Source organism: Parasteatoda tepidariorum, chromosome 11 (assembly GCF_982258835.1).
Source record: "Parasteatoda tepidariorum strain Cologne lab strain chromosome 11, Ptep-v5.0, whole genome shotgun sequence".
Classification (NCBI taxonomy): Eukaryota; Metazoa; Arthropoda; class Arachnida; order Araneae; family Theridiidae; genus Parasteatoda; species Parasteatoda tepidariorum.
Genome location: NC_141765.1, coordinates 68,361,542 through 68,372,428, shown reverse-complemented (window position 1 = coordinate 68,372,428; position 10,887 = coordinate 68,361,542).

Genomic DNA, 10,887 nt, shown 5'->3' with positions numbered 1-10,887 from the left:
TAAAACGGGCTGTGTGTAGGACTGAAGTTGTATGGAAAAAAATGGATGGTAAAAAGAAACACTTCCTCGGCCTAAAAAAATCGCTTGATTTCAAGTAAGCTCGCTGGTATATGCATATGGCATAAGTAACAACAACTCATTCAATTCAATAAGTGCTAGAGGTAGTTTTTTTTCGTCGTATGCCTGTTTTAGGCAGTGGGGGAGCGATTGTTCCTGTTTTTCAGTGGCGCCATCTATGACCAGGAATTCGACTTCTGCCACGCCATTCACACAACCACAACCCGCTTATAGGGCGGGTCACAATCACACACATTCACACACAAAGAAGAAAGGACAAAGAACACAGAGAGAGAGAAAGAAACATCCATGCCTTTCCCGGGATTCGAACCCAGGACCTTTCTGATGCAAGGACAGTTCCCTGTCCTCTACACAGGTCGGTCGGCGCTAGAAGTAGTGTGCCATGTAATTCCTCAAACTCTACCTTAATAAGAAGCCAAAGGAAAAGCTTTCTAGGTTTGTCACCTACTGTTGGTAGCATTCATACTGAAATCCGTTAATCAATCTAATTTAATTTATTTTGGGCATCACTAATACTCATTTAAACTGAGTCCAACTGTTCGCACTGTTTGAATCTTAATATGACTGTCATTAGTTGATGTATTTTCGCGTTTAAGCATTTTAACAACTCGATTTGACATGTATCAAGTGGGCCGGGATAGCCTGGTTGGTAGGGCACTGGACTCGTTTTTGCTAGAACGGGGGTTCGAATCTAGCCGGCCAAAGACTCTTCGAGTAGTAAATGGTGACTGGTGGACGTTCAATATGTCGGGTTACAAAGTTCTCCATATTCAGATAAAAAATTATTCTGCAAAGTCCTTCATGCTCCCATAATAAATCAATAGCTCTGGAGATTGATCGTTCTCTGGTTCAGGTCAAAATTACGATCTGTAGATGAATGAATAGATGTATGAATGGGTCCGTCTTATAAACGGGTGTGACGTATGGGTGTGGCAGAATTCGAATTCTTACCCCTGGATGGCACCACTGAAAAGCAAGAACAATCTTTAATGGCCTACGTCAACAACAACTACAAAATGTATCTATTACTGATGAAAGTTATTAATTTCTAATAGATTTTACTTCCGTTTTACTGGAATTCGAATCATTATGAAACTTCTTAATACAGTTGAACTAATAAATTCTATACGTGAAATATTAATATGTTTCGAAATCTTCCTGAGAGTGAAAAAAATTTGAAACTTATGTCTCCAGTTAAATAACTGGTTCTCAAACGAATAACTTATTGGAAGAAAGTACCGAGAAAAATTTGGAGAAAGGGCAAAATTTTAAGACATGTTATCATCAACTGTAATCCTAATTCTTACTTTTTTCTGATAGGCCAATAAATAAAATAGTTATAAATGAAAAAAAGTGTTTTGTAAGCAGCTTCCTGCTGTTGCTTAATTTTCTAAACTTGATGCACTCAAATTAAATAAAATGTCAAATATTATTTTTCTCCACCTGTACAACTATTGTCAAATGCACTGTAAAAAATCTCATATATTTACGGTTTTAAACTGGCAACTGGGTTGATTGCACATAACTGTAAAACTTGAGAAAAAAATCCGTAGTCTCAATGGTTTTTTACCATATAAGAACATGCTTTTTCCATAAGTAAATCCTTAGACCATAGTAATACAACATCTCTTAGAAATAAGTCTTTACCCAATGGGAAATCTCTACCAAAAGTCTTTACCAATTTCTTTACCCAATGGGAACAAGTTTTCTTTGTGCTTGGTGTGAACCGAGAGCATAATTCGCATCTACTAGTCATTGCTGGGATTCAAACCTGGGTCATCTCTCTGAGAGGGAAGTCCTCTGTGCCACCCTGAAGCCACGGCTCCATTGATTTATTATGAAGAAAAGTTTGATATAACCTTAAAAGTCTTACATATTGAAACTATATCTGAAATCAAAAATGTTTAAAACTATAGGCCATTCACTGTTATAAGCCACTCGCTTCTTAACTTATCCAAAATCAGGTAAAGTATCAATTTGACAATAAAGTTGAATGGTAGTTTAATTTAAACGATGTTCAAAACCATGAAATAATAGCTCAAAAATAAGAGAAAGTACAGAAAATAGTTGTAAAATGATATGTGAAAAAGTAAAGTTATCGTACGTAAGCAAAACTGTATGTCAAAAACTAAAATTTAAATTGATTGTCTTATTCGTTTATTGATTAGAGGGAAAAGCACTATTACTATTTGTAATTAAAACAGCTTTAAACCGACAAATATATGGGGAAAGTCCGGGGAAAAAATTGTATTTTTTTACAGTGTATTAAATGTAATATTCTATAATAATATTATATACTGAGATGACAAAAGTCATGAGATAGAAATATGCAAACATACAGATGGCAATAGAATCACCTACAAAATGTATGTATGGGTAGTACACAGGCAGGTCTTCTGTTTGTGCTCAAGTTATTCATCTGAGAATGTTTCTGATACAATTATGACAGCAAGACGAGAATTAAAAGATTTTGAACGTGGAAATGGAAGTTGAAGCTAGACACATGTGACATTCCATTTTGAAAATTGTGTGGGAATTCAATATTCCTAGATCTACAGTGTCAAGATTGTACCAGGAATACCTAATTTCAGGCATAACGTCCCACCACGGACAACGTAGCGGCCGATCAACTGCAGTTAATGACTCAGACCACTAGCGTGAAAGTCAGTCAGACAAGTAACTTTGCGTGAAATAACTGCAAGCATCAATGCGGGACGTGAAATTAACGTGTTCATTAGGACAATTTGGTGAAAATTGGCTGTAATGGGATATGGCAACGGAACAACGACTTGAGTGCTTTCACTAACAGCACGAAATCACGTCCAGCACCTCTCCCGGGCCCGTGACCATATTAGGTGGTCCCTAGATGACTGGAAAACTATAGCTTGGTTAGATGAGTCCAGATTTCAGCTGGTCAGAGCTGATAGGAGAGATCGAGTGTGGCGCAGGTCCCTCTACCATGGACCCAAGTGGTCAACAAGACACTGCGCAATCTGGTGGTGGCTCCATACTGGTGTGGACTGCTTTTTCATGGCATGGACTGGGTCATATGGTCTGATTGCACTGACAATTGACTAGAAATGATTATGTCCAGCTACTTGGAGACCACAATTGCAGCCACTCATGGACTTCAGGCGTAATTGTTCGTGATTGGTTTGAAGAACATTCTGGGCAATTGTAGCGAATAATTTGATCACCCAGATCACCCAACATGAATGTCATCGAACATCTGTAGGATATAATCGAGAGGTCAATTCGTGCAAGTATTTTAAAAACATTATAGTTAAAAGTATTAAAAGTATATAGTTTTTCTTGGTTTGTTTTGCCATCTGTTGACAAACTTTATGACTGACTTTGGAAACAAAGGGCAGACGAATGTAGCTGTTTTTCTGTTTTTCTTGACTTCTTGATAGGAGTAACTGTATAGTTTTATTCGAGACTTTATTCTCCTATAAAAATTCGCTAACATACATTTCTATACTTTCTTAACATTATAAACTTAAAGAAAACTTCATGAGAAATATATTAAAATTCCTATTAAACTTTTCTTGTGCTACTTTAAATAAATACGGATCATTAAGAGACTATTTTTAAAAAAACTTACCCTTACATAATAGTAATAATAATTTTAATATGAATTTTGTAAGATTGGATGCTTTTCTTAATTTATTTCTTACAGAAAATATAGTTTTTCAGTACTGTCTTAATTAAATACAAATTATTAAAAATGATCACAAAAACTCATCATTGAGAAAATCAAATAACAATTTAGTATATAAAAGAAAATTTCGAATAGTTTTTCAATTCCAGTGTTCTTTTAAAAATGCATGATAAATAATATAATATAAATAATATAAGCAATAAACCATTCACTCTAAATCATTCAACTCAAACTCATCAATTTTCTTACTCACACACTATACCAAATTTTATTACCCATGTTTATTTCCTATATTTTAAACTTTTTAATAAGTAACATGATTTATATCAGAATAAACTTTTGACGGTAAATTTTTTTTCCAAATTATCCCCAAAACTTACTGTAGACTATCTTTTTTCCCGTGAAGAGACTATCAAGTGCAGAAATCACAGAAAATCGCGCAATTCCGAATTTTTATTTGAGGATGAGACGACGTAGTTTTGGATGAGTGCACAACTACTCGCTTCTCATTTGTTTTTAAACACAGGATGTGAAGGCTTGGGAGTAGTGGTTTGATATAAGGTCCCAAAATCGGCTGAAACACAGGAAGGGCGATTTACTGATGCGTTTCTCTACAGTTTCCTTTCAACCTTTTCCAACTTATCATCATCATTGATGCTGAGAGAGAATCTAAAGTCAGTCAGAGATTTTCAGCTGTAATCACCCCCACGTCATTTTCAAATTACTTCGAAAATGAGTGCATTCTAAAAATTATCTCTGCACAAATTTTCTCATCGAGTTGATACGTAAGTTCAAAAAGGGTCGATTGCAGGTGACATCGGATATCGGAACCATTACGAAAAGGACGTGAATTGAAACATGCCTCAATGCTGATATTATGCTAAATTTAAAGCTTATTCTATCTGATAAAATTAAAGGTACATCAAACCCCATGAAGTTTCCTGTATACCAAAAGTAAAAAGCTTAGCGTTTAAAGAAATAACTCCATTTTATATCCCTTATGGTTTGCAGTAAATTTTATACTATGTACATGATTTTAATTAACTTGATGCGCTCAATTTTATTTTATTTTATAATAGACGCTAAAAAGCTGACCCATTTCTGGGCTTATGACTACCAATGTTCGACTCCGTAGCCTTGTAATTTGAAAACCAACTCAAATCACAAGGGAAATGCTGGATTAATCATTGGGGTAAACAAGGATGTAACTAACCTGTATGTGCTTTGAATAGAGAGAAAAACCACGAAAACATCCCTGGTCGGCTTGACAGCAAGAGATTTCTTTCACATCACATGATCCGCCTACTACTGAGGATATTTTAGGATATTTGTTGAGGAGAGATTGAGGATATTTCATCGTAAGTATAGCACTGTGGTCGGTGCGAGTCAAGATCAGAATTCGAATTGACTGATCATCGTGGGAATTCAAACCTAAGAAGGATGTTTTATCCACTAAACCAACCACGGATTCTCTAACAGAAATATTTTTTTTAAATAATTTTAAAGTTAAAGAAGTGAGTTTTCGAATGTTCCTTTAGAAATTTTGCTACCATCTTCTTAGTCTTAGGGGGACTCTGGTTAACTTATCAAAAAGTCACTCCCAAAGACTTTAATCCAGTTCTATAAAATAGGTAGCAGTAAGCATAAGGTTCTAGTTTCGCAAAAAAAAGGGATGCTCTTTTCTAATTACTGTGAGGTTCTACATTTTCAGAGCTCAAGTTCTCCTAATATTTATTTTATTTGTTTGTCTCCTTTTAAAAGATTTCATTCTACAAATAATATTCATTTCATTTAAGTTTTCTTTCAAAATGAACAACTGATACTCTTGTAAAGGATATTTCAAATTTGTTCATTATCAAGAATCACGCTCTATTGATCTATAATAATTAGAATACATTTTCAATATTGGTGATAAAATCTTGATTGCTTTAAAATTTATCATTAAAAATTTTTCATAATCCAATAAAGTCTCTTATACAATACTCTTATACTAAGTCTCTTATACAATAGCAATGTCTAAATCTCCATCATTTAGCCTTTTAGACAAATGACGAGAGGCAGCATTTCAATGATGGAGATTAATTTGACCAACCTTAATCGATGCTTTCACCAAAAGTGGTTAAGAGAGAATTCTAGGATAATACTTAACCATTCAGATTAGATTTAAGAGGAAACGCCCCTTTTAATAGCTCTATGGCTTTATCAGCTCTATGGCTCATTCTAAGCATAAATGCTGGTGGTTCGGGTTGTAAGTAATATCTGACCCAGAGTTCAAATTCAGATCTGAAAAATCAAGAGCATCAATGGATCAGCAACTTACCTTGTTGGATCCAGGAGATTTATCTTTCCAAGAAGCTCCTGTTCCATTTTTTAGGCATTTCACCTTCAGTTGAGACAGAGAAGACATTCGATGTTTATGGAGCCTCTTCTGCCCTTTTCCTATTTAGATCATAGATAATTTTAAGCACTCCACTTCCAATGAGAGCTCTAGAGTTGGCCATCACAATATCCCCGACGTCTTCAGGATCAACCTCGAATATCCATCCAGAGGGGCCCGGTCCAGCAGAATTTTGCTGGAAACTCCACCTCATCGACTTCAACCCCCCCCCCCCCGAATTGAGTCGTTAAAGACGTTAGGTCGATTGGTCCGAAATGCTCTCCATTTGTCTTAAAGACAACCAACATAGGCTTGGGTAGCTCATCAACGCTTAAGACTTTAAGTGAGATGTCACCCAAAGACTTCTCGTGAAAGTTGCACCTGATCCAGTCCGCTCTGTCATTTCTATGCTAGAGAACCAGCCCCCCCCCTCAGTAGGTTATTACTGAGGATCTTGGGCATCCTTTCATCAAAAGGGATGGCGTCAGTCAGTTCCAAGATACTCTTGAGATTTTCATCAGATTCCCCCAAAGAGAGCCTGTCTGAGGGAAAGTCCCTTTTGACAATAGCAATTTTTGAGGATCTGATGTCCTGTGCATAAGATGGCCCAGATTGAAGGCTCCCGGTTGTGTTCCCTTCCCTAGTTTTGGTTATCCACACCTCCAAATCCTTTATCCTTTCCACTCATCATTTCGACTACCTGCCATTTAGTTACCCGTCAAGTGTATCCAGGGAACTCCACGTGGTGGCCGCAGGCATTACCCCAAACCTTAAAATAAATTTTCATTCAAATTCAAAGTCTATCGAAAGACTTTATAATGTTCTTGGTGAAGCTGCAGTGGCTCAGGGGATAGAGCGCTCGCTTCTTGATGAGATAAACCGGATTTGAATCCCAGCGATGGCCGGTCAATACGAATTCCTCATCCGGTTCGCACCCACCACAGTGCTGACAAAAAATATCCTCAGTGGTAGACGGATCATGGGTTAGAGTCCCCATAACGTCAGGATAACCATGGGAGCTTTTCGTGGTTTTCCTCTCCCTGTAACACAAAAGCGGGTTAGTTTCATCAAAAAGTCCTCCACTAAGGCAAATTTTTCCCGATACTTGATCTAAAAATACCCTTGTCTTATGGATTGAGTTCAAAATTACAGGATAGAGATGAACATTGGTGGTCGTAAATCCAAAATTGAATCGGCTGTTTAACAACGGTTATATAATATACTTGATGCCATTTCCTTGTCTTATCTAAAAAAAAATTATGATTTAAATTTAACATTTTATATGCCTTACAAATATTATTTCCGGCAAAGCATTTAATATTTCCATGAATTAAAAATGCTGAAAGGCAATTATTTTTTAAAAGAATTATTGGATTGATTCTCCAGTTCATTAACCCAGAAAATTCGAACAGCGGTAAAAAAAATTCTGAGAAATTCTTCCGAGTGAAAATTAAGTTATAAACCTGAATTCATTGGTAATCATTAGCCAATCATCCATTCTTTCAATAACTCTTCTTTATCTATGACACAAAATTCTATTGTCTGATTCTTCTGGAATGGGTTCTATTTCTAATAATCATGTGAAATCGATTCTTGTTTAGTGAGTATCATTTGTTATTGAAATAAATGTGAAAGTTAATTCAGTGAGCTTCTATTAAAATAAAAAAAGAGGATATTACTTCGGGTGATTCCAATAATAGAATATTATTACTATGAAAGATAAATTTATTTCTATTTGTTTGAAGCAATATTTATTTTATGTTACGGCTGTTACAGTCAGCAACAGCTTAGAAAAAAAAATAATTCCTCTTACTTTTTTTAATATTATAGGACGAAATTATTAGACACTTTAATTTTCATTCAATTTCTTCAACATATTCAATTCATTTATTTATTTTCTATTGTGATTGGGGTGAAAAAATACTACAAAAATTTCACTTTGATTGAAAAAAAATGTTTTTTTGTAAGTCAATTTCTTCAACATATTCAATTCATTTATTTATTTTGTATGGTGATTGGGGTAAAAAGTTACAACAAAAATTTCACTTTGATTGGAAAAAAAAAAAATTTTGTAAGTAGAGTGATCTCAATCTTAACTTACAATATTGGTATTCATAGAGTTTTGAAGTAGAAAGAATACAGAGATATATTTTTACAATCTTAAAAAAAGGAAAAGCAATAAAGCATGTGCAGTAATAGTCTCAAATTAAAATTTTAAAAGAACAACATTATCAAAACCTAACAAATCATAGAGGACGCGAATGCAATAAGCACCAAGAAAGTTTAATTAACGTTGAAACTGAAAATTGTTACTCGTCTTTCAACGATTTTGATGGACTTTTTTATTATTTTTTGTTCCCTACCTTTTTATTTTTGATGAAGATTCTAAAAATTCATATTAAGGGTGGTCTTTCGGAACATCTTGTATTTCTTACGGAATGAGTGGTTTTATTAACTTTTGAAATGAGAAATTAAATTATGAATTATAGCTTTTAGTTTACAATTTACATTGAACCGTGAAATTCTCATAGAACATAGAAATTTATAACCTCACTCAGTGTGCATTATTAACGTTTGAGGAATTAAATTACTTTTTAATTTTTCTGAAATATTAAAAATAAATACAGTAAATAAATACAGACGTTTAATACATAATTTGATTGAATTGCTAGTAAATTTAAACCGAATTGCAGTGTGCACATTCAAAGCAAGAAACTCCATAAAAAGATTTTATATCTTAATATAGCTATACTCCGTATTTTAAGTTGTAGTTTGTCAGAAAATAGTAAACATCTTTAGAGCTCTAGATTTTACTAACTATTAACGGGATTTTTTTATAGTGGGCTTTTCTATAGCGTGTCATCGTAAATCAAACTGAATTTTTTTACAGTAAATACCTTCTTTCTTTCTTAATTTCCTTTTTCACTATGGTTGCAGAATCCCAAATTATTGAAAATGTAAAGTTATTTAAAAACTTTTGTAAAGAATCTCAGATATTTCATCAAATGTGTGATAACAAATACATTTGGAATATTATAGTGTTAAATGATAAATTTCAAGCAATTTCTCGATAAAGTTCTAATTTAGAAAATAAATGTATATTTTGAAAAATAATGTTAAATTACTAAAGTATCCAAGAGCTTTGGAATTTAATCAGAGCAATAAAAATTCTAAAGGTATGAAACTCGGAATGTTAGAACTTTTATTCTAATTTTTAACTTTAATCTTTTAATTTTACCCTCAAAATAATTAAGTTCTAATTTAGAAAATAAATTGATATTTTTAAAAATAATTTTAAATTACTAAAGTATGCAAGAGCTTTGGAATTTAATCAGAGCAGCAAAAATTCCAAAATTATGGAACTCAGAATACTAGAACTATTATTCAAATTTTTAACTTTAATCTTTTATTTTTTGCCCTTAAAACTCAAATCTTAAAGTTTGCAATAATGAAAAGCTTTATTACATAACATCCTTTTAAATCAAACGTTGATCTTTGTCTGCGGTTTAGTTTCGGATAAATTATAACATAATAATTACTTCACAGGGTGTAAAAAAAAGTTTGGAAACGGTCAAACATCTCGAGAAATATACAGTAGATCAGAAAAGTGAAAATAATCCTATTCAATATTTTTTTAAAGCTATTCAATAATACCAAACTTATGAGGTATCTAGGTATCTTCATATCTAAGATGATAAGAAGATACCTAGAAACAGATATAGATTCAATGCAAGAGATAAAAATAGATATTTGAACATGAGCAGATAGACGTAGATTCGGATTTTCCAGGTAAAAGTAACCCTATTTGAGTTGTAGGTTTAGCATTTACCGATGAAACTGCAACGGAGAAAATTAAAATTGTATAAACTGTTTAAAATGGTGGGTAACTTGAGACCCATAAGATTAAAAATAAAAACAAATAAAACTAAAATTGTTCCGGTAGTTTTTCTTCCAAAAAAATAAAATAAAAAAACTCGATGAAATTTATACAGATAGATATAGATTCTGATTTTCCAGATTAAAGTAACCCTATTTGAGTTGTTGGTTTTTGCATTTTGCGTCAGTTGGAGCTGTAATCGAAAAAAATTAAATAAAGTACAAGTTGTTTAAAATGCCAAATTTAGAGAACCATCAGATTAAGAAGATAAAAATAGTTACGTTGAAAGAAAATTTTTTTAAAAAAAAAAATTCGAAAACAATACTGAAGCGTTTTTAGTTGTATTTATTTTTATTTTCATTATGATGGGTTTTGAGTTACCACCATTTTAAATTTCCATAAATTTCCAATTAAATTTCTCCCTTTTTTAATTCAGTAAAAATAGACACGTTGAAAAAAAATTATCGAGTTTTTATATTTTATTTTTTTCAAACAAGCTACTGAAGTATTTTTTAGTTTTATTTGTTTTTACTTTTAATCTGATGGGTTTCGAGTTACCACCATTTTAAACAATTTATACAGTTTTAATTTTCTCGGTTACAGTGATATCTGTGAATGCATAAACCTACAACTCAAATAGGGTTACCTTTTTCTGGAGAATCCGAATCTGCAATAAAAAAATTGGGGCTTATATTTAAAATTAGGGCATTACCTCCCCACACACACACACACACTCGCGGGGGTGTGGTAGGAAGATCAAATTTGCTATTATTGCATAGATTTAAAAAAATATCTAATATGTCTAGTTTCAGTTTTTAATCTAATGTATATTTTTCGAGATATTTGACCGTTTCTAAACTTTTTACGCACCCTGTATATGTTATGTTTAATAAA